Genomic DNA, 22,989 nt, shown 5'->3' on the forward strand with positions numbered 1-22,989 from the left:
TTTTAAACATTATGAGTTCACGACAAAGTTACGACATCTTACGGTACCGAAAAGGAAATCTTACTATACCATTGAAACGAAGTATTTTGACTACCTTAATCTCCAACAATCATATTCAGCTGTATTTGTTTCGATCCGTAACAGTTTTGTATCGTCAATGGTCCATATACGCCTTCATAAACGACTAAGTATACTTCAAAATACTTTTTCTCAAAAAACCCAAGATGAAATATTTTAAAACCATCACTGATTTGATTGTTAAGATCTATTCTAAATTCCTGTGATGAAAAAACTGAGGTACATTAATGTTGCAAAAAAAGTGCCTTCAGACATAGCGTGAAATATCTCTTTCGAGGTTTGCGGTTAGCATCTTTGATATCAAATTAATTCTGTCCAAATGAAATATTTTGCGAACTATCTTTAGTAGGAAACTTTTAACAACAGTGCTATTAGAAATTGAATGCTGAAACGCCTGATTGATTTCCTTCATTTAGGAGATTTTCAGCCGTATGCCATAGAATGTGTGGCCCTTGATAATGGGAAATGCTCATCCCCAAATATCGATGATAACGTTGGTCCCGCCACTTACCCTAACAAAGCATTGAGCTTGACAATTCAGTGCCGTATTAATGGTAGGGCGATGGTGGGCTAAAGCCAGGGTTCCCAATTTGGAGGGGATCCCGGCTCAGAGACATCAATGATTATGTATGTCAAAATATTGGATTGCGATTGTTAAGGGTTGGATCAACCAGGTGGAAGAAGACCTACAGAGTGAATTAAAATAAGATATTGGTAATCGGTTTCTTACAGCTCTTGAAACACCCACGTTGGTGAAGGTTGAGATCTGTATTTAAATTAATTCTGTAATGTTTACGTCAAGTTAAGTTTCATACTAAGTTCTTCCAATGCACTAACACTAGAAAATCATCTCATGCAGCCTGAATTGAAGTAGATCAGTTGTAATGCTGATTTATTCGATGTTGTCGTTGAAAAATTTGCTTTCCTCGAAATTTTAAAAATAATCTCTAAAGATACGCTTATCATGAACTGTCATAATATTGCTCAAAATAATAATGAAGGCCATGAACATATTTCGTAAATGTCAACAGCATAAGCATTTTGTTGGAAATATAAGATAAGATAAGATAAGATTTTGTATACTAAAATTACAACATTTTAAGTTACAAAAAATTTCAAAATTTACACTGAATAATAATGACACATTCTCTCAGCATTGGGTTGGCCTGATTTTGGAATGAAAGTGGTGGTAGAACCCTTATTTTATACCGAACGTGCTCCAGATGAGAAAATTGAGTGGAAATATTTAGAAAATATTTGAATCATGGAGTTATGTATTCAAGTAATCGATCGAAAGTTTAGGTTCAGCCCACAGTACGGTGTATGTATCGCTCAAAAGTTTGGGGTCACCATCAAAACAAAACCTGAAAATGTCATTTGATCATATCTTTGCTATTTTTCGTCCAACTTAGATATGCGGTAAGTGGCTTAACATATACAATTTTTATATTTCATCTTACCTTACAACAGTGAAACACCACACTGATCAGTGACTTGAATAAATATTATTATGAATCAATATTTAATCTATGTAGGGGAAATGGATGTAATGTCGGCCTAAATGCCCCTAATTTGGGCCCATACATAAATTCAGTAATCGACTAAATTTTCAATAGCGACCAAAAATATCCATTAATACAGTCCCAATGACGCTTTCATCTAGATAAAATTGATAAATAGCAGATTTTTAGCGATGGGCAGAATCTTAGATCCATAGGCCAATATTAGAGCCATTGCCCCTATATAAAAATGAATTTTTGTCTGTCTGTCTGAAAAATTGTATGCAGGGGTTGTTGGGGCTGGGAAAGATTCTTATGTAAGGGGAAGGGGGCTCCCATACAAATGAAACAGAAAAATATAGCATGCTTTTTTGAATCGGCACATAAACTCAAGCTAATATTGAATCCCGAGCACACTCAGCTAGTATTTAATAAAAAATTTCCTCCAAATTTTCACAAAAGTAGCCCGTTGGGTATTGAATAAGGGTTCTTCCTCCACTTTCATTTCAAAATTTGGCCAACCCCATTCTGAGAAAATCAGTCATGATTCTTAAGAGTAAATGTTCTAACTTTGGATGGGTCCCACCATTAAAAATAGACTAGGACCCCAAGGGTAGTGAAGATGGCCCTGTGATAATTTAATGAATACATTTAAACTAAGTTTGCAAAAAGACGAACTTATGCATCTACATACAAATGCTTTGAATGTTTCAATTACTTCACTAAAGTGTGAAAAAGCCGTTGGAGTCAACCACAAATATTCAATAGGATTCCCAGCTATCAAGCAAATCCAAAATCCTTGTTACAGTATCCAAACGCAGCGTTTCTGTTTGCCGTTTTCGTCCGCTTCTAGAATAGCATCTCAACCATTGATTTTAGAGGTACAGTTTGTTCGGAGAAGATACTACACAGGATCGTTCTTACATTACGAAGCAGGAGTTCAACCGCACAAGTAACGACTATAGGAAATGCAACAGATTCTTGTATCGACGATATGTTTTCCGTACGCAATCATTTCTTCGCAGAAATCCAAAGCGTTTCTGGTCGTTTGTATACTCTAAAAAGAACGAAGTCGGTTTGCATTGCCAGTTCATCTCGATGAGCAAACCGCTGAATTTGAACCGGAGAAATGCCGCCTTTTTGCTCAACATTTCATAAGTTCGTTCAATGACTCTTCGGCCTCATCAAATCAAGTCACGATTGCTTTAAGCGATTCTCCTACAGATGCATTTGAGATCCGTCCATTTCACATCAGTGAACATACCGTCAATCTAGCTCTTCAAAAGTTGAAACTCTCGTTTGCTGCCGGGCCAGACGGTATTCCTGCGTCCGTTCTGAAGCTGTGTTCGGAGTCGTTGATCACTCCCTTGGTGAAGTTATTTAATCTGTCACTACAGGAGAGTAAATTTCTTGAGGCGTGGAAATTTTCGTATATGTTCCCCGTCCCAAAGAAAGGTGATAAAAGGAATTTCTAGAATTACAGAGGAATCACATCACTATGTTGCTGCTCCAAAGTATTCGAGATCATCATCAATGAGGCGCTTTTCAGCTCTTGTACAAATTACATCTCCACGGCTCAGCATGGATTCTACCTAAAACGGTCAGTTACAACCAATTTGACCGAATTAGTGTCGCTCTGCGTTCGGACAATGGACTCTGGCGGACAAATCGACGCGTTTTACACTGATCTCAAGGCTGCATTTGAACGAGTAGACCTGAACATTCTTTTGAGCAAGCTTGAGAAACTCGGAGTGTCTGGATCCTTCATCTCGTGGTTCATATCTTACCTTATGAACCGTTCGCTTTGCGTTGAGATTAGAGCTTCTCGTTCTGAAGTGTTCACGAACGCTTCCGGCGTTCGCTTTTCGTCAACGGGCTTTCGTGTCTACTGCCACCTGGAAACCGGCTATTTTACGCTGACAATGTCAAAATGTATGTGGTTATCAATTCAAATGCATCGCTGATTGTGAGGAGTTGCAGCTGATTATGGATCGTATGCAGAGTTGGTGCTCCCGTAATTTCTTGACGCTCAGCATCAACAAGTGTAATGTGATATCATTTCACCGCAAACAAAACCCGATAATATTTGATTATTTCATTTCTGGGCAAACGTTAGGATTAGCCAGGTCAAGGATTTGGGAGTAACACTCGCTTTGCCTGCGGACGCTGTATCGTTAGTACGTTCAATCTTAGAGTATAGTGCTGTCGTCTGGTGCCCATACCAAGCATGCTGGATAGCCAGACTTGAGAGTGTACAGAGAAAATTCGACATCTGCCTTGGCGTGACACGGCTAACATGCCGTCTTACGTGGATCGCTGTCGTCTGCTTGGAATTGACATCTTGGAACAAAGAAGACGGAACGCTCAAGCTGTGTTTGCTACTAAGATCATTACCAGCGAGATTGATTCCCCCGAATTACTTCGGCAGCTTTTCTTTTACGCACCTGAGAGAGTGATTAGACAGCGTAATTTTGTACATCTCGCAGCTCGTAATCGGAAATATGGGTCGAATGAACCTATCTGAGCCGTCGCTAATGCGTTTAATGACGTCTATGCGTTGTTTGACTTTAATGTGCCGTTAACTGTTATTATTAGAAGACTGTCCTGAATTAGTTAATTCATTAAGACAACCATATGTCAGATGAATCATTGGAACAATAAATAAATAAAAAGATTTTCGAGGTCAGTAGGACTTCTGCAAAAGTCAGTTAGGATATATTGCCAGAATTTCCCGGTAGCAGCCAGAATAAAATTTTGATGAAATTCTCCCAAGTAAGAAATTTGATTTTATGTAGACCATGATTTAGACTTGTAGAATGTTTTAAAACCTCGATAAAACTTGCAATGTTTCTTGGACTGAAACAAACTGACAGCCAGCCATAAATATTTCTGCGGGAAATGGAAAGAAACCTCCATGTAAAGTTGGAAAATCTTCTGATGAAAGAACATCCTAATAAAACTGGATATAACTTCCGCGGAAATATGGAAGAAATTTTCGGACATGATCGGAAAGCAATTCCAGGAAGTTAGGATTTGACAGCAAATACTTTCTCCTACATTTTCAGACTGCTATAGAAATTTGTCATCGGGGGATCTTGAACAAACAATTTATATTTCATTATTTTTCATACAAAAGAACTGAGCGAAAAATTGACTCAAATGTTGCGCAGCCCCCTCTTTCGTACTTGGTATAAAATTGAAGGAACCATCGAGCTACGGAGGTAATTTTTTGAAATTTGTGTTGAGAAAGTGGTCGAACTTTTATGGATTTTTAGTAGGGGTGAATATCGAGTTAGGGAGAGATCGATTAAGAAAATGCTGACTGTATGAAAAGTACAGAATTTGACTCCTATTTAGCATAAAAAAGTAATTTTATATGTGCCTGAAGGCACTTCTGGGGACGTATGGCATTATTTCGGGCGTCCTTAGGGCAAATGATCAAATCCCATCATGAACCCGTACATTCCGAATCAACCAGCTTGGTGGACCATTTTTCGAATTCGTATGTGTTAATATGATCAGGAATTACAGTAGATGTAATAATTCGAGGTTCTCTTAAAATTATGGACTAATAGAAAAACGTTTTTATTCTACACGTCGATAATTCTATAACTTGATGGTCCCGATCTTTCCTTGTTAAAGAGATGTTTAGATTTTCCTTCTTTACTTGAATCTTGGGTTATTCGTTAGGCACGTTTTGATCCTGCGATCCAGTAGTTTCATCAAATGGAATTACATTAAAAATAATCACATTTTTTTGCTCTCGCTATCAATATCGAATTATGGAGAGATGAGCTGGTGAATTCCAAAGCAAATAACTTAATAGCTTTGACATGAATCTTTTATCTTGGGGATTGTTTACATTCAACGTGGACAGCTTTTGAGAGGTTTTATAGCTTCTTGTGTGTTCCATGGGGCCTCCCTTAGGTCAGTCAGTAAAGGCGCAGCTACAAACCAAGACCATGCTCGAGGTGGCTGGGTTCAATTCCCGGTCCAGTCTAGGAATTTTTCGGGCTGGAAAATTTCTCGACTTCCCTGGGCATAGAGTATCATTGTGCTTGCCACACAATATACAAATTCATGCATTGGTATTGGCATCGAAAGCTCTCAATTAATTACTGTGGAAGTGCATCTAGAACACTAAGTTGAGAGCACGCAATACGCTAATATGCGTAATTATAAAAGTATCAGCTGTACAATTTTCAACACTGGTCATACTGATGGATTATTTCTTACACAATATAAGGCTATGTGGATGACATTAGTGTTGGGATGTTATCAGAATTCTTTGTACTACTATTAACAATGTAATGTATTGTTGGTCTCCCCCAATTGCGTCCGCCATGCACAGCCGTTGAATCTACCTCATATCTTGATTTCCGTTAACTCAAATTCGCATAAAGGTAGGTCACTGAGTATATTTTTTTCTCTATTTTCCACATAATCACGCAGATATTTGAGGAAAATCGAAGAAAATTTTACGCAGTCTATGAGTGACCTGCGTTGTTGCCAATTTGAGTAAACGGAACTCAATTCGACGTTTTTTTTTTTGCGATTGAAATCCGAGACGCACCAAATGCACCGAAAACTTATGCACTAACACAGCAAGAGACATAAGCCACCCTCTTTCTCTCTCGTGGAAAGCCGGCAAGTCCCGAATGAAGCAACGAACCCGATGATTTTTGCATGATGTGTCTCTGCCGGATTTCTTTTGAGTTTTGTTTGCACTTGCACTTGTGCACTGTTGCTTCTATCCTTTAACGGTGAGTCTCGTCTCTCTTGTCGGTGGAGGTGGGTGCTGGTTGCGGAGGGTGGATGCATTTCGGGTTCGCGGTCTGTCTGTTGCGGTGCGCTCCTCAACGCCTGCTTGTGTAACGTAGGTCGGGAATTATTGATGCGTTCAACTGCAGCAACAGAAAGAGGTTTGCACATAGCAAGCCGTGCATTCGCAGAGTGCTAAGCAAAACACACTCGAAATGAGTTTACAGGGCAAAGACACGTTTTGTGGCATTAGTAAGGTTTCCCAGTACCGACTGTGAGATGGACTTTGGAAGGGTTGCGCAACTGGAAACGTACAGACAGTGCTCCTTTTAGTTGAAGTAACCGCAAGAGTGATCCATTTGATGCCAAGTTTGCTCTATTTTCTCGCACTAGTTTGTTAATTATTTTATCTTTCAACGCGGAGTTCACAGCCTCTCGTTCTCTAGGGAGGGTCATCCGCCGAGGAGCATCTCTTCTATTTTCAGATGTCTGGTTACGCTCTGTCGCCCGCTCCGGCAGAGCAGAGCGCTTATGGGGATCATTTTTGGATGCTACTGCTCACTTCTGCTATTTACTGGTGCGATGCGTGTCGAGGTTGTACGATGCTTCTTTTGTTATCCAAAAATAAAGCCGGGAGCAAATACACACATTCGAAGAAGCCTCGGTTGGAGCCAAAGTTTCTATTTAATCTTATTATCAGCACTACATTGGTAACGAATCCAATGACTGCTTTAACGTGTTTCGTTACCATGTGTGCAATGCGGCGGGCGATTGCGGTGGGTTATCAAAGAAGTGGCACATATTTTATAACATTTCATTTTTTTTTGGTAATAGAATGGTCCCCAAGAATGAAACAGTTCCCTTGTTTTGCGGGAGGTCAAACTAGTTTTAATTTTTTTTAATTGACCAGTAAGTTTTTTGATTATGCTTTCGCACTGTTTCCAGTTGCTCTGAAATAGACGTTCTGTAATTACACGTCGATCATAAATCACCTCTTTTCGCAACTAATCTTCCGCCAACACCGTACATGAAAAGACGAAAGTTTTCCTCGATAATGTAAAGACACGATCAAAGCAGGCGCCGTTCAAACATCAATGACCACCACGGACAATTAAGAACGGCTGCTAAATTGCATCTCCATATATACATAAATGCACTATAGTGGTGTCGCAAATATAATAACGTTTTTCCTATTCGAGTATGTCATCAATGTGGTGGGCAATTTGCTAACTGTCACTTTTCCGCAGCAGTGGCAACATCGTTAATGAATAGCTGTTACCGTATGGCTCCAGGGAACAATTAATCGCCGCTTGCTGAGATGTTTATTGCGCCTCCTTCGATGATGACGATGTTTTGGAAGAGGAAGAATTTCGTGGGTTTATGATAGAGCTGACACATATATTGATTGTTGGAGAGTGTTGGGAAACAATTGACATTTAATTGAAAGCGTTGATTGTTTGTAGAGTAATTACTCTGCATAAGAAAGCTTACCGCTTTTAAGACAGTAATTGAAGCAACGCTCGAATAAATTGATTATTGCTTTCGATTAGCTGAAATAAGATCGTTAGTATTAGTCGTATTTAGCACGGTTTGTGAGCGATCCCGCTTTCTCGTAGCCAATATTTCTTATGAAAGCCTTCGCAACGGTTGAGTTTCTATTCAATTGAGGAATTATCGGTTTGTTTTTAGCAGAGGATCGTTTACGAAAGAATGCCGCGATAACAACAAAAGCAAAAATCCGAAACGGGGAATGGACACAATATGAGCAAAAAGAAAGCCACAATTGAAGAAGATTACCTACTCTGTCGATTGATGATAGAACTGTTTATTTACTTTGCTTGGAATTTTCCGGTGACATCCGTTTTGGCTATTCAGAAGAGTGCAATTGTGAAGAATGTGTTACCCAAAATATGGCCGTCAACAATTGATAGAACAGAAGTATTGACGTTCTCCTCCTGGTAAACATTAATCATTAATCAGAAAAGAGAACAATAAACACTGAGGGGTCTACCGCGCCAACCGACAATTTGTCTTCCTCTGTACATGCCCAACATAACAACAACTAGGTGAAATTTGCAAACGCGGTGACAAATGATCTAAAAAGACGCAAAACTCATCCTCAACCAGCCCTTGATACATTGTTCAGTCGGCGGCGTCCAGTTCCGGGAAGAGAGAAACAAAATCGTTGCAAATATTCATTTATCAAACCCCTGATCCCTGCTTAGAGTTTTAGAGCTAAATGGAAACCTTTAAGTCTGAGCCATGAATTGCACTGCCCAGGGGTTCTTCCGTAGCTAAAGCTAAGGGGACACAGGAGTTTGCTGTCGGTAGGTGTCTCCTCAATCTGTTGTACGGACAATTAATTACATGGTACCGCCAAAGTCGCCGGGCTACTGTGATCCGTTCACTCCTCGGTGAATGTTAGTTTTGCATACATGTAGGGGTTCTGAAATGGTCTGCATGCGGGTGGTATGCGAATCGATTGCCATTTGTTCCAGATCGTATTTCTTCATACTATTATGTGTACTTGGGTAGAAGAGGGAGAACATTATAGATGAAAGTGCAAAGATAGAGGCAGATAAATGCAGATAATGGTTGGTTAGACCAGGCAGGGTCTTGTGATCCGCTGAGAGAGACTGCAGGCGATTGAACGTGATTGATTGTTGCACCTTGCTATGAATAATCGACCGGACGTTCTGGCCGAAAGAAATAGGGAAAGGTATACTTGAATAACTCGACTGGCGTTGATTAGCTCCTGCTTATCGGTAGTCAAACAAGATTACTTCTACTTTTTTCGTGTCGAAAAGTAAAGAATTCAATGCTCCCATATGGGTCTATGTTTACCTATGGAGCGGTTAAATAGACAAACTTATCATATCAATCGAAAAAAGTCAATCCCGATTTCAGGCTAATCGTAAAGGTTGCCAAAGAATTTCAACGGAATCTACGTTTCAATAGATAGGGGCGCCAAATTTATGACCACCAAATTGCAATTAAATTGTATAAACTGTACGATCACGTTGAAGGTCTGCGTCGCAGTAAGCCGGCAAACAGGACATCATAAATTATTGATAACTGATAAACTCCAATCCAAGCAGTCGCTGAGCAACGTAAGTAAGTGTACTGCTACTGCACACGTGGATTCAAACGTTTTGCATTAAAAGTCTGGGAATTTTAACAGTTTCAGTCGGTTTCGTGTTTACCGAAAACTTTGCCAGCACTTTTGATAACGATGCACATTCTCAACTCAAATTACATTTCAAACGAATGAACGTACCGTGTTCTATTGAACCGCAGTCCCCATTGTAAGAAGGAATTTGCTAACGAAGAATAAATGCGCGTAATTTTTTTTTTGTTTGTTTCACTTAACGATAATTCCATGACAGATGCGAAATGTGACATTGAAATTTAAATCGCTTCAACTAACATCCATTAGCTTTTTAAAACCCATTTGTATTGAAGAAAATATCGTTGCAACCGTCACACAGTGCTACATTTCTGAAAAAAATGTGGTCAAAATGTTTTTTTTTTTTTTTGACGTTTTGGAGATTAGGTGCCTTTGAGGAAGTTGCTTCAAATGTTATTCCACATCTTTTGAAATATTTACCTGATTTATCATTGAGCTAGTAGTAGATAACCGTTAATGAACATTTTTGTTATTCAGCTTCAAGATGGATGTTCAAGGTATACTTTGAATTCGTAGAACATTTGAAAAGATTTCTATAAAAGGGGTTGGCAAAATTGGGTCACTACTGTACATCTCTTTAGTGTTTTGATTTAGAATCTTGGTGGTGTCTTCCACAAATTTTCTTAAAATTCATTGTTCTGCAACTTGGAAACAACGTATAACGGGTTTTATCTCGTTACTGCAAAACGTTAGCTAAACGATAATTCAAGTGTATGTTTCAAAAGATTCGGATGAACACCTAACCTCTAAAACGTAAAAAAGAGAGAAAATCCTCTTGACCGCCTTTTTTTTAGAATTGCGTCACTGTGCGTCAGTGAGACATTTGAGAATGGTCTTCGTTGGAAAATGCTTTCCGTTGCAACTTTGTCGCGTATTCAAAATCTTGCGTGTGTTGCATTCAAAGTAATCGCGGCGACCATCGGCAGCTGCATTCACAACAGGGCGAAATTGAACACAGGCCAGCTGTCGGATGTGATAATACACACCTGCCGGTGCATTCGGTTGGTTGCAATTTAAAGCCCTCATCGGCCACTATCGATGATGGCGAAAAAGCCATAGCCATACCAGTTCTCAGCATCCATCCTCGCGAGCGTCACGACTTTCCCTTCAGTCCTTCTCTTCAAGAGCAAACCGGCGGAAAGAAAAACATCATTAAATTTAAAAACACTGACGCCCTGCTCATTTACCGGTTGTTGCAAATTCGGATACCCTCATTTCGAGATCACACATGATACATGATACCATTGTAAACAAAAACATCCGAGAGGAAAACAGGCTTTTTGGTGGTGGCGATGCAATGCTGGAATTACTCCACCAAAACGGTTTATTTTGGTTGGAGTCAAACGCGACCGCGGTGTGCGAGGGGGCGAAATTGCAATTTTCTTTTACACTCAAAATTCGGCAGATGGTTTAGCAAAGCTGACTTGGTTCTTTGCCGTGACCATGGCCAACTGCGGGTGCCAAGAGGGTTTGAGTTCGGAAACCTCAAGGAAGACGAGGATGGTATGCACCATGAAATGTGAGTTTCAATATGATTACATATTTACAAACAAATATCATTGAAAATATATATTGCCGAAAGAAGGAAACACACGACGACAGGTGCACGGTTTGCAATAAACCAACACATAAATTATAATTTACGTAGGTTATATTCCCTCACTGTTTATTGCCAGTGCGGAATCAATCGGCTTAAAAAAACGACACATTTGTCGGTCAAACCAAGTTGGTTCCCTTTTCCCTTTCGTTTCCAGTATTTTTGTGAAAGAAGCTGAAAACCATCGAAGTAACCTCTAATTAACGATTAGCATCGCTGATGCAGCAGGCGATGACGCTTTCCGATGGTCTTCTTGCAGAAAAATGTGTAGAGATTGCAACTGGATGATAGGGTGCTTGGTTTTAATTTACAAAAAAACTATACTTGCAATTCATAAATGATGCAAAAAAGGAGATAAATGAAGAGAGTATGTTGCACGTTTGCCAAAGGGGTGTGACACTAATGCACATATCCGTCGCTTCCACGAACAATGCAATGGCGACAACATCATCATTAGTGCGCATTCATATGATGAGGGTCAGTTTTTTTTTCGACTTTGAAAGGATAATTACTGCACACACAAAAATGTGGAAGATTTAAGCAACAGCTGTATGCACGTTATTCTACTTTACTGCCAACACCGACTACGCGTTGTGAGCCACGTATCACAGCACAATAAGTCTGCTGCTGCAGGAATTATGGCTTCTCCAGTGTTATCGGTCGTATTTATATATGCCAAGGAACGTTCAAAATATGTAATTCATGCAAGACATAATGCATAATGCGGTAAGTGTAACTTGCGTAACCGTACATAGGATTTGGTAATGTTTGACGATGCGTGACGACCTTGTTTTATCGAAAACACTTGAGACAATCCTATAATGCTACAAAACCTTACAGTACTACCTAAAGTAAAACGCTCTCATTATGCTCGACTATAGGTGCGTGTAAACATGAATCTTTACCTTGCATTCCATTATCATGGCAGGTTGTTATGACATGAGAAACCATTTGAATTGTAGCACTTGCCGTAGAAAAGTCGGTGAACTAACAACCGAGACATCTGACACTCCAAAGCCTTTTTGATGTTTTTTTTTTATTTCTTCGGCAGTTTCAATCATTGCCACCTGTTCTACAAGAAGGGAAATCCTTCAAACATTTCGAAAGTCTTCATTTTATGACTTCTTTTCGGCACCCTTCGGTGGTTTTCTCTTGTACCTGAAGGACACTCTCTACCCTCCCGGCAGGATGCCACACCAGCACCTGTCACATTTATTGACGATACATTATAACCTGTACGCAGGTTTTTTTTTGCTGTCGTCTTCAACTGTATTCGCCCTGCTGGACCTCAATTTCTTTGAAAGCATCTAATTCTTTACCAATCAAAAAGTGCCTTGGGTAAGAATAGCAATCACCGCAATCGTACGTCTACTCGTGATGAAGATTTGAGTTCTGCTTCCCAAATGTGCTACCATCAATCAATGGACCATTGGATGTTCATAGTCTCCAAATAATGGACATCTCAAGTGTTCCTTTTTTTACGCTCCTACGACAACTTCCGTTAGGTGTATTCGAACATGTCGTGCTGCAGCAAATTAATTATCCTTAATTAATACGTACGTGTACAGGTACAGGCACGAGAAGAGAGCCTTTCCGTTCGGTAGAATCAGAAGAACGGTGAAAATTATGATACGCCCAACCGATGATACTACTCTGCCGAACGGACTGACGTAAGAGGAAATAGCTAAATGCAGGAAACAGTCCCTTCCTTCGTCGCCATGGTTTTCCACACTTGGCCAATCCTTACTGGGACGATGTTGCGTGTTCACTCATTGCAAAAGTCAAGCTGTATACAGTAATCCCTCCATTTATACGGCGGGTGTGACGATCCACCGCTATTTCTTGGCTGCCCTTCAACCAATCGAGCTGATTATGGTTGACACTAATCACATTAAAAAAAAATCAGCGTAACTGGATGAAGCACAGCCGAGAAACAGCGGTGAGTGGATGGTGCCACCCACCGCATATATTGGGGAATTACTGTGAATGTAAACAAGCTCGGACGGCTCTCTCACTAGACCAAAGGGCAGGTTGTCGCCTTTGTCGATGCAATTGGTGAAACCTCCGACATATGGAACACCACCGCCTGCTGCGATGAACCTGTGCTCCTGTATGAAGTGGAGAATGATGATGAACGACGACGACGACGACGCCAGGCGCTTTCGTAATAAGTCAAAAACACTTATTTACGACCCAAAATAGATGCTTCCCAAAGATCAAGGTCTTGATAAAGGCGAATTTGGAGGTCCTTTCCGACTATCTTTTTACTTGGCGGCTTCTGTGCTTTTGTATATAATATTTATATTTTTATTAGGTACGGAAGTGTGGATTGTAAATCAAACTAGGTGCAATTCTCAAGAATACTCGACAGAAACGATAAACGATCATCGAATTGAAACTGTGTTTGATGCTGACAGTAACAAAACGGATGAAATATGTATATCGTGCATAGTGCCTGGCAATTAGGCAGGCTATTTTTACCATCAATGACATTTCTTCACTATCATTTCAGGGGATCGATTCACTTCACTTGTACGTATCTTTTTCCCGCAGTGCTACAGAATCGAATATACACCCAAACTAAACACGTTCAATTATTACAGACACAAATTGGTGTGTTTTCTAATATATATATTCTTGCTATACAATATAAAAAATATCACAAATTCTCTTGGGGTACGTTTTTTTAATTTCTTTTTGCATAAAAATTGGAAATCCAAAGCAGTAATCAAGCTTCGAAATGAAAGGAGGTATATTTTTTTTAATCAGTCACTAGGCTGAATGCGGTTAAGTTAAATGGGTCGTAGAACCGAAATTTGAATATTGATGCTACATGTAAAGATCTCAAACAATCAAGCCTTAAATCATACCTAAATAGTTCTAGAGCAACATGTGAAAAGAGCCGATGTGCCAAATGTAAACAATTACTTTGAACGTCGATTAAGACGCGGATTAAGACGGAAGTTTGCTCGATCAGATGGTGTACTTAGTTGGTGTGTTGCAATGTTGAAAAATCTCGACCATACATGGCGATATTGACAAAACAGTTCTTGTCACTCACTTAAACTAAAAATCATCTTCAAGGGATATCTTGTCAATTGTCAGTGATGAACATGTGCAGTTTTTTTTTTCAGTAGCTAAATTTGTAACGAAATAAAATGTATTATGCGCAGCGAATCCAAACACATAAAGCAACCACCAACGATACAGACAAAAGGCTTGCTACGACTACCATGACAAACTGTCTCTGCAACACAGCTCGATCGGAGTGGCAGAAGGATAAAAATATATTGCTTGCCTGCTTTGTTGCAATATACACGGATGAGGGCATAGCTTGATCTGAATCGAGAAAGCAGCTTGCCAACAATTTGATCGTTTCCTTCTATCAACCCGAGCGAGCTGTGTTGCAGAAATTGTTTGGCATGAAAAAGAAGGAAGAAGATTATATCATTATTGCTATCCACTGCTGACATAGCATTATCATTCGGCTTGTTGATCGCTTGTCGTTTTGTCATTTGGAGATATTTTTGGTTCCTTGATTATACGGCATACATCCATGAAGCCGCCAAAGCTAACACGCATCTACGCCCTTGGAGTAGACTAGATTTTAAGGATATATTAGTTTTGAAGAACTATTTACAGAATTTTTGGATTTTTTCAGTGGCGTCGCATCCAACCTGTGCACGACACAGGTGTAAATAAAAAAATGCGTTTAGATTTTTAAAGATTTTTCGTCACATTATAGCTGTACTTCTTTACTCCAGACCACAGGTGACCATGAATACACTATTTTAAAGTGTGATTCAATCAAATATTCGACCTTGGTTTGCTTCAAAAAGGATTAAATTCAGTTCGGAGGGTCTGCCTAATCCCTAATGCATTGATTTCTAAGCATGTCGATAACACTACAATGACAAAACTCGTTAATTAGTGCACCTAAAAGTGAGCTTTTTTGGGTGGCGGATGGCAAGTTTTTGAATGGTCAAATGCCTGATGTAAGCCAAGCAGACCTTCTATCACCTCTTGAAACATACCACAAATTTTCCACAATACATGGCGGTTTGCACCACTAGTTGTAATTGAAGATTTCAGGCAGTCACGCGTCAAACGGGAGCAACACGGAAACAGCAGTCTGGTACGCTTTGGACGTTAGCATACTTGCAGACCGGTTTGAATGTGTGAGTTTAAATTAGAAGAACATTTGTGATGTATGGGTGCCCAAAGCGTGCATTTCTCGCTGTGCACTTGGATATATCATTGCAGACAAAGAGAGTAATGGAGAAAGAGAGCGCAAAAGCTCGCTCTCACTCTCTTGTCAGTTGTGAATCTCTTAATTACCGGTAGTTGCGCCGGTGCGCCTGTCAAAACTTATGAGCTTCCCCTGGCTTATTCTGATCGTGTTGTTCTGATGAATAAAGGGTTGATTAATTCATGTCTGCTGTCAGTCGAAAGAGTTAGCCTTTTGATAAAAACGAGAATTCAAGCTGAACATTGCATTAGGTCCTAAGTGACAGATTATCTCCGTCGACTTTCTCTGTGTATCTCCTCGGCCATGTAAAGACATTCCCAGGTATCTTCAGCACACAGATCGATAATGAAGAAATGGTTATGTGCTCAAGTTATTAACGAAATAGAAAGTCGACGAAGAGAATCGATCAATATTACTTAGGACCTAATGCAATGTTCAGCTTGCAATTCCTCCTCCTTCGGTTAGCGCGAAAAGGGTCATACAAGATTTGTTTATACAAGATGATAGACCCTTCAAATGTTAGGTTAGGTAGTGATTAATATAGTAATTGAGAATATGTCCCTCAAATTCATGGATCATTGAAAAATAAAACAAAAACTAATATGTGGTCGTAAACTATAACGAACTAAGTTTGGTTGGTGCACAGGTAAACAAATGAGGCACGCGACGCCTCTGGATTTTTCCAAGAAATTTTGAGTAAATTTTAGAATCAGTTCTAGAGATAACACCAAGGTATTTCCGATAGAATTTCATATGGAGTTTTTGAATGAACTCTAATAGAGTGTTGACTAAAACTCTAAGTCAATTGTGTGAGTTCAGAGTGATTTATTTAAGTAGCTCTGTGAAAAATTCCATGGCGATTGTGAAGAGGATTACAGGTTGCGTGAAAAATACCAAGGGTGTCGAATGTTGAGAGTGCAATCCTAAACGAATTATGCGAATAGTTTTATGGAATTTCCGAGGATAGGGCATCTCGAAAATAATTTCTACATAATTTTAAGGAGAATTCCAAGTGAATTTACGGAAGAATTTAGAGGAGAATTTTAAGATAATTCTGAGCAAAAGTTTTAAACAAATCGGATGTGAATTGTATGGAAATTCTGAAAGTAAATTTAAGCGAACTAAAAAAAATTAAAAAGAGCTTCAGTGAATTCTTCGAAAAGTTTAAAACTCATTTAAAATCTAAGAACGAATTTCCTGATTTTTTTATTGTTCTGCAGAGAATTTGTGGGCTGTTATAAAGAGATTTTCAAGGGACTCCCAGAGAGAATTTCAAATTTATTTTAGAAAAAATTCACAATCAAATAAAAGCCTCTAAAGTTTTGAACAAATTTTCATCGACAAATTTTGAAGATTTCGAACGCAGAATCAAATTCAAGATGCAGAAAAAAATCTACTTTCTTATTAATTTCTAATTTGCCCTAGTGATCTCTTCGGCTCAATCGCATTTGGTTTCATGCTTAATTTAAATATATCGCACAACCGGTAAAATTACCAAAATTTCGGGGGAAAAACGGAAAAAAATGCGATGGGTTGAGTATCAATTCCTTCAGTGACAATGTCAAAAAAATTTTTGTCAATATCGCGCGAAATCTTTCATTGACAGACAATGACAATTCTCAGCACTGGTGTTTTGTTGTAATTTCTGAGAAAAGTACATTTGAAGCTATTGTTTACAATTGACCCTTTTCACATGTTGCTCTAGAGTTGATGTACCAGCAGCCCAGATTTCGATAATTTGGATGCACATTAAGGTGGGTCAACGTAAGAACCCCCTGCTCACCACTCCTCTTTCGATCTGTGGTCCCCAAAAACCGTGCCAAATTTGAATAAATATGATTAAAATTTGGATTTACATGAGATTGTATGGGAAACGCAAAGAAACTGTTTAATTTGCTTTGTCAAAAATTATAATATTTCCTAATTTTGCCCAAATCTGAACTCTGGACGATCTAAAAAACCCTGCCTTAAAATAATCCTGCGAATCTCTGGTATGTCCCAGAAATTTCCTCCAAAATTATACAAGAATTCTCTCCAGAATACTTTTGGAATTAACTTTTGATTACTAATTCGCTCTAAAATATCCTAAGAATATCCTTCAAAATTATCTTTATATGTAGCATATTACATATAATTTGTAGGCAATCCACTTTAGTTAGTAGAATTATTTTTAATTGTCTTCAAATTATGCTCAGAATTGTGTGGGAATTTTTCTAGAGCTTGTTCTGAAAATGCTCTTGGAATTATCTCATAATTTGTTTCTAATTAAATAAAACCGGAAAAAAGGTTATCTTCCATTTAATTCCACTTAATTAATTTGGTATCCATGACAGATTCGTATTTCGACTACAATGTGCTGTCTTCATCAATGTCATTCCCACTAAAGAACTTATCAAAATCTAACCCCCAATTTCTAAGCAATTTCATTGCAACATGGAAAAGTTAGGATAGTTTTCTATGTGCTCCCTAATCTTTTATTCGTTGTTCTCTAGTGTGAAGTGGTTTATATAGATTAGGGCTCTCAATATCGGTGTCATTTTGTTGCCAAGGAGTCCGTTTTCGACTGACAAAGGGGGAGCTCATTTGAAGAGTGGTTTCACTCTCCGAGGGTATCAATAGCGGGACCTTACAACTAGAATCGGTTCTTTGTGATAAAGGCAAGAATGGCAACTGTGTCAAAATTTCATCATTTCTCAATGGTGATAGAGTAATACAACTAACACTAAACTAGATAGTGGGTTTATGTCCCGAACAATGAAAGCAGGAAAGCAAAAAATACCTAACTATTGAGGTCTTCTCCCAAATTGCTGTAAATTCTTCTCAGAATTACCATGGATTTTTAGTAACAACACGGTTTGAATTCTTTTTCTTTTCTACACAAAGACCGAGGATATCGTAGTTGCTACTCCGTTTCTGATCAGAACAAGTGGAATTCCCTTTGAACCACATAGATGGCGCTTGGAGATTAGCTTATCCATCTTCAATGTGCAAGTTCACTAATTCAAACTTTTATAGATCAGCACCGGCGCCGGTCACGTCCACACGGACTTTTGGGAAGGGGAAGGATGATTAGTATGACAACCATTGTATAGAGACCGTGTTTACCTTTGCGTCTCTACGATTGCCATCGGAAGGAATGTTGAATGTTGGGGCCGGGTCATTTTTGATCTGTGGTAAGTGTGATGCGATCGGGTCCGGTTAAGCTGATTTGTTTATTTAAATCTAATGGGCGGGTAGATAATTAGGCATAGTGATACAAATAAAAAGGAAAGGGACGGGCTTGGGATTGAACTCCCAAACTTCTGCTCAGTAAACAGAAACGGTCATCATAACCGGTTCTACACCTGTATTGAAGATTTATGGACTGATTCATGAGTGGGGCATACATACTTTTGTAAACAAACACGTCAATCGCCAATTTCTGGAGAATAAAGAAAAGGTCGTTAATAAATGAAATAATAATAAGAAGTATAAGCTCAATCTTGGAAACTAACAACATCAGGTAGAGGAATGATTCATCTACCTTTGGTATAGGTTGTTTGCGAGGTTTAGCTTTTATCCACGAGAATATGGCGATTGAATCAGTCTGGATTTATCTTGGTCCGTGGTCTTCAAAAATTGTCTATGTAGGAGTTAGGGTCTCGCTTAGCTCAGTCGGTAAAGGTGCAGCTACAAAGCAAGACCATACTGGAGGTGGCTGGGTTCGATTCCGTCCGGTCTAGGAATTTTTCCGGTTAGAAAATGTCTCGATTTCCCTGGGCATGATGCGTGGAATTTTGAAATAAAAATTCTGCAATATGTATAGACGTAGATTTGTTACTAGAATACGTTTTGATATTATTTTTTAGGCGCAAAAAAAAATCGAGTTCTCCGGCAAAGTCTTTTTTCTGCTCCTAAAAAATAATCTCAAAACGTATTGTACTACTAAATCTACGTCTGTACATCTTGCAGAATTTGTATTTTGCATTGTAAAATTTCACGCATCATGCATACAAATTTGTAAGGAAATATCCCATTTTTCGGTTGGGTGTAGTGTGCGCCAATAGAAGTTCCCGCGCCTGCTGCGTTGTTTTTGTTTTGTAGCTAATTCTACTGTTTTTGTTTTTGATGCTACAAAACAATCGTCGTGAAACTGTAGAAAGTGAAAACGCGCAACGACGACGACAATGCGGTGTATTTTTAGTTGCCCCTTAGTTCAGGACGTGCTGTTCATCATCGTCGTCATCGTCTTGCGAACGGCGATGGTATCGGGAAGCAGGCCAAGCTTAAAATCAAACTCTGGCAAACCAACTGCAGGTAGACTGTGGATGTGGACATTGCATGTTTCGACAAAACCAAACATGTTAGATCCTAATTTTCAACCGCAGGGCACGCATTCGCTATCAACGCAGTAGGCCAATCACAGCAAGCGAGCAAAGAATAGGATAACTAAATTTAGCAACATTTCCCATCGTCCGAATGTCTTTAAGTAATTTCTACCGAGAGCTTTGCAATGTATCGCTTGAAGGGTAGACACAGCAAACTAAAATAGTTCTATTCTTACAAACTTTTTTATTTTTAGATGCGGTATTTTATATATTCTATCTCGACTGACATTTCAACATTCTAATTGTAACTTTATCTTTCACTTTTGTTTCAGATGCAGTTCAGTCTTACATACGACAAACAGTATTTAAAGTAGCATTTCCGAACAAGGTGAGTTTATTTGAATTTAATTAATAACATCTGAAAAAAATGTCACCCATGTCTGTCTTTATGAGAAAGGTCCACGGGCTAATAGAATGTGACGAGAAAGCAGACGTGCTAAAAAATGCGTCCATCGGATTTTCTGAAGACGTTCGCCCTCTTGCATCTGTCAGTGCGAGGATTATCCGGGGACCTTTACCCTCTTGCAAGGATATCTTGTGAAGGTTGTGTATTATTGTTGCCCTGTCTTAACAAAAAGGGTTAGAAGCAGACACACACAGTTTATCAAGATAGGTATGTCTCAAATTACTATTTGCTGCTGGTGAAAGTTGATAGAAATTAGGTGATTTTTAAGTTATTATTGTAAGGATAACCACCCATCATTTATCAAATTAATATTTCCAAGGTTCCTTTGTTTTGTTGGCACGATTTTACGAGGAAAACTAGTTCAGATAAATTTTGCTATTCCGAAAAAAACCACAATTCCACAGCAACGGGTGACTTTTGCCCAGTGCCGAACAATACAAAAAGTCAGTCAATGCACAGTGGTCCAGAAGCCGTAATTAGGTGGAATAAATTGTTTTTGCCTAAATCATTTGTTTAAGGGGTATAGTGCCTTCGGGAAAGTTTTTCCATTTATTTTAGTCAATCTTGTAATGTTGAAGAAATTACAGTCGATGAGCATAATGATCGATAAACTTGTAGAATAAGTTATTTTATCAACTTTGCTGAAGGAAGCAATTTTTGATCTGAATAAAAAAAACTTCACAGTTTTCTCTCTGTAGGCGTATTATGCGAAAAACTCATTTGCGATAGAAACACTTGAATATGACGTATTTTTCAATGAAAATATGACATTATTAAGAATTTATCAACCGCAAGGAACACCATAAAAAGATTGGCTAAAATTAATTGAAAAAAATTCCGGAAGACACTATACACCTAAAGGTAATAATTTGTGCACAAACAGTTTATTCCAACTAAATTCGGCTTCTGGGACCATAGTGCAATGATGACTAACGATTTCAAAATGAGTTTTCAAACACTTGAAAGAATGTCTGCTTTTTCCGTTCTAGTATTAGCTGTCTTCCTACGTCCGTTCGCCTTGATGATGATAATGATGTTTGAAAAATGTGAGTGACAAAAGCTAAAGATGACATTTCTCTCAACAATTTCAGCTGTTCGGTTCCATTTTTTTTTCAAAGAAAAAAAAGAAAATGTCATTCAATCTCCCGCAAAGCAGGAGTAGCGATGGTCACACCGCGAACATCAATCGTCATGGGTTGCTATTCTAATTTTTTTCCCTCTTTTTTTTGTGTTGCGCTTGCTTAGTGATGTTTTGACACCAGGTCATCAACAACAAAGGAAAGAATCACCCCCAGCCGGGGTCAATTTGAAGTGGCCGTAACTGCTTATTCAATTTTGTTTTCTCTTGAAAGAAACACGAAGGGATATGATTATGCAACTTTACTGCGTGAGACGGAACAGCTGTTTGTGGCACTCCGAGTGATGAGTTAGGACTTTTCAGCAGCGATAAGAATTCCTGGAATCGATTGCCCAAAAACTAAGCATTGTTCGTGAATAGTATAGGTTGGAGTCAGTTGGCTTATTTTTCTGAGGACGAAAATATATTTGTCGTTTCCACTGGCCTCTATCTTGAGTCGTAGTTGATTTGTTTCACTTATTGAAACTTAACTCACAAACTGAGTTCATCCCATACTACGTTCATTACAATTGATATAGCCTGAAGGGCTGTTCATCTTTAACTAATTTTAGAACCAGATTTTTAAACTAGATATCCACGTTCATCTGCGGTCAGCGAAAAATATTATATCTATAACCCTCGGTTTCCCACCTCCAACTATTCTCGTACTGGATGGATTATGACACCTACACAGCAAAAAAATAATTTTGATATCACATCAAAGCGGACACTTCAATCGTGTCAAAAATATGGAGTAATATTGCTTGCCAAAAAGGAGAAAATTATCATTAATACAGTGCATGAACTGACATTAGGCTGCTTTAACTGCATTTGTTTATATGAGATTTTCGACATGATTGAAGTGCATCCTCTTGGATGTAATATTAAAATTTATTTTTTGCCTGTGTATGCTATGGCATTAGATTGATATCGTACACTTCTTGAATCGTAGATCCAAAAGTAAATAAAAAGCAGAGAACGTTAAGTGGTCGAGTAATTATTTGCCTGTTAATCATTAGCTTCAGCCTGGTTTTTTCGGTTCTCTTTCAGCAATAGAAAACTACACACGGCAGTTCCCGTTGATTGTTGTTGTAAGATTTCATTTCCGAAAATGTTAGCCGGAATTGAGCCGCACGACGGATTTACGAGGTACTGGTTAGAACAAGTCAACGACAGATTATCTTCCAATTTAATAGTATGTTTAACGCCGGTCGTTAACTGATAAAATGATTCTAATGACTTGATAGTCACTTTTCGACGGGATAATAAGTTTTTAAGGTTTTAATGTCTTACTTTCTGACTGCATATGGTGAGCAATAAAGTCACCCTTTTAGTTTGAGCAGCTGTCGGATCTATACAACTGGCTAAAGGGGATAGTGAGTAAACATTACAAAATCAACCGTCGTTTGATGGTCGACTGACTAATTTCAGTAGAATCCGATTTCAACCTGATGGACATGGTGTGAAATAGTGCAAACATAGCAGGCGCCGACAAGTTGTGCAAATGTCACACACTCACATACATGGATAGTTGCAGCCCGGTTTGAATTCGGTGGGATAAAAATGAGGTGATAAAAATCAATGGTTGCTTTGTTGCTTCGCTACAGTCACTTACGTCCGCGTAGTTGGAAGAGACTCGCATTTTGCTTTGACGTAATCACTAGAAAGCTAATCGTTTTGCAAATTTTGCACACTGTTTGCCGTCGTGGATTGCGTTCTCACTTCCTT

The 22,989-nt window shown here is 38.8% G+C and overlaps 1 protein-coding gene across 2 annotated transcripts in view; it reads left to right on the top strand.

Moving 5' to 3' along the window:
* The window catches only part of zuc (Mitochondrial cardiolipin hydrolase zuc), a 134,509-nt gene that overhangs the window by 53,809 nt on the left and 57,711 nt on the right, over positions 1 to 22,989 (top strand). Inside the window, exon 3 of one of the 2 annotated variants that reach the window (XM_065216820.1) lies at positions 20,017 to 20,066. The gene's annotated coding sequence lies outside the window, so the exon portion shown is untranslated. Of the gene's footprint in view, positions 1 to 20,010; positions 20,067 to 22,989 lie in introns of both variants that reach the window. The other variant, XM_065216819.1, reaches the window with a different exon arrangement.

This window comes from Ochlerotatus camptorhynchus, unplaced genomic scaffold, assembly GCF_037179485.1.
Source record: "Ochlerotatus camptorhynchus isolate MF236.1 unplaced genomic scaffold, CSIRO-AGI_Acam_v1.1 ptg000067l, whole genome shotgun sequence".
Taxonomy (NCBI): Eukaryota; Metazoa; Arthropoda; class Insecta; order Diptera; family Culicidae; genus Ochlerotatus; species Ochlerotatus camptorhynchus.